Source organism: Meriones unguiculatus, chromosome 14 (genome assembly GCF_030254825.1).
Source record: "Meriones unguiculatus strain TT.TT164.6M chromosome 14, Bangor_MerUng_6.1, whole genome shotgun sequence".
Taxonomy (NCBI): Eukaryota; Metazoa; Chordata; class Mammalia; order Rodentia; family Muridae; genus Meriones; species Meriones unguiculatus.
The window spans coordinates 62,199,617-62,202,090 of record NC_083361.1 but is presented as its reverse complement, the minus strand read 5'-3'; the positions used below and the strand labels follow the sequence as shown (position 1 = coordinate 62,202,090).

The 2,474-nt window shown below is 44.5% G+C and overlaps 1 pseudogene; it reads right to left on the bottom strand.

The window, feature by feature from the left end:
* Positions 1-1,498: 1,498 nt before the first annotated feature.
* LOC132647811 (U6 spliceosomal RNA) lies at positions 1,499-1,599 on the bottom strand (annotated as a pseudogene).
* Positions 1,600-2,474: the final 875 nt, after the last annotated feature.

Genomic DNA, 2,474 nt, shown 5'->3' with positions numbered 1-2,474 from the left:
CTGACCCAGAGATGGCGAGCGACCGGCCTGGCATGGGCCTTTGAAACCTCAAAGCCCCAGGGACGTACCTCTAACAAGGCCACACCTACTCCAAGAACACCATACCTCCTAACCCTTCCTAGACAGTCTTCCAACCAAACATTACATATATGAGTCTATGGGTGCCAGCCTCATCCAAATTACCGAAAATCAATCCTCAAATCCTACAGTGGAAGGAGGGAATCAACTCCCAAAAGTTGTTCTCTGCCCTTTGCATGCATGTTGTAGCATGCACACACACACAGAAATATGAGAGAGACTAATAATTTTTTAAATCCTTGTAACAAATTTCATTGCATATATGTACCATATTTTCTTTATCCCTTCATCAGTTGATGTTCAAGCTGGTCCCAGTTCCTACTTTTATTAATAGCATAGCAGTGAACGTGGGTGTTAGAGGGCAATAAAACTAGAGTCCTTTGGGTCTGTGCCCACTAGTGGTATAGCTGGGTCATATGACAGTTTTATTTTTAGGTTTGGATGTGATTGTTGTTGGTTTTGATTTGGGGTTTGATTTGGTGTTGTTTGAGAAACCTCCATGCTGATTGCACAAGATTACACTCCCACCAGCTATGAGCAAGGGTTCCTCTTCCTCTATATCCTCAACACTGTTTCTTGTCACTTGCTTGCTTTTCATTTTCATTTGTTTATTTAGTCACCTTACAGCCTGACCTCAGCCCCCTCCCTCCTCTCCTCTTAGTCCCACCCTCACAAGCCCCTCCCCCCCATTCTCCCTTCCCCTTCTCCACAGGGTACCAACCCACCCTGGCACATCAAGTCACAGCAGGACTAAGTGCATCATCTCCCACTGAGGCCAGAAGGGTAGCCCAGCTATGGGAAAGGGATCCAAAGGTAGGCAACAGAGTCAGAGACAGCTCCTGTTCCCATTGTTAGGGGACCCACGTGATGACTAAACTGTACATCTGCTACCTATGTGTAAGGGATCTAGGTCCAGTCCATGCATGCTGTTTGATTGGTGGTTCAGTCTCCGTGAGCCCCCATGGGCCCAGGTCAGTTGACTCTGCAAGTCTTCTAGTGGAGTCCTTGACCCCTCCAGCTCCTTCAATCCTTCCTCCCTCTCTTCCTCAAGACTCTCCAAACTCTACCTGTGGGTCTCTGTATCTGTGTCCATTAGTTGCTAGATGAAGCCAATTATGCTAGGCTCATGTCTGCAAGCATAGCAGAGTGCCATTAATAGTGACATGCGCTGGCTCTCTGCCATTGGGTGGGTCTCAAGTTGGGCCAGTCATTGTTTGGCCTTCCCTCAATCTCTGCTCCATCTTTATCCCTGCATATCTTATAGGCAGGATAAATTTTGGGTGGGAGGTTTTCTGGGTGGGTTGTTATCCCCCCCCTCTACTGGAGGTCCCTCCCAGCTACAGGAGGTGAAATTCCATAACCCCTACTGCTAGAAGTTTCAGCTAGAGATAACCCCCCCACCATGGACTCTCAGGAGCCTAAAAATGTGGGAAACTGAACGAATTTGCATGTCGTCTTTGCACAGAGGCCATGCTAATCTTCCCTGTGTTTTCCAATTTTCCAATTCACTTGCTTCCTTGATGCCACCATTCTCTCAGGGGTGAGATGGGGTCTCACGGTAGTTTAAATTTGCATTGCCTTGATAGAGAATGATGTTAAACACCATTTTAAGCATTTATTGATCTTTCTGTTTCTTCTTTTTTGAGAAATATCAGTTCACTTTATTATCGCACTTACCGATAAAAAAGATTTGGGGATGTTTTTGGTTTTGCTTTATATATTCTAGCCATTAGCCCCTTGTCTGAAGCATAGCTAGCAAATATTTTCTCCCGTCCAGCAGGTTTTCTTCACTCTGCCAATTGTTTCCTTTGCTGTGCAAAAGCCTTTTAATTTCATGCAATTTCATTTGTCAATTTTTGGATTTATGTACTACGCTATTAGACTTATTAGTGGAAAGCTTTTTCCTGTGTCTGTATCTTGAAGTGTTTTCTGCATGATTTCTCCTAGCACTTTCAGTGTTTCAGCCTTTGTGATAAAGCCCTTGATCTGTCTTGAGTTGATTTTTTACATCTTTTATTAGATCTATTTGTTTTATTTATATGTGAGCATTTTGTGTGTGTGTGTTTACATCTATCATGCATATGTTTGGTATCCACAAAGGTCGGAAGAGGGCGTCTGGTCCCCTGCAACATGGATGGCTGTGAACCACATTGTGTGGGTGCTGGAAATGGAGCCCAGGTCCTCTACAAGGGTAGGTGCTTATCACTACTGAGCCATCTTTCCAGACACCCTCAAAAAATAAAAATTTAGATTTATTTTACTTTTTGTTTAGGAATGTCTTTCCTGCTTGCATGTATGTGCACCATGTATGTGCCTATTGGATTCCCATGGCACTGGGGCAGTGGGTGGCTTTGAGCCACTGTGTAGGCACTGGAAATCAAATTGGGTCCTCTGCA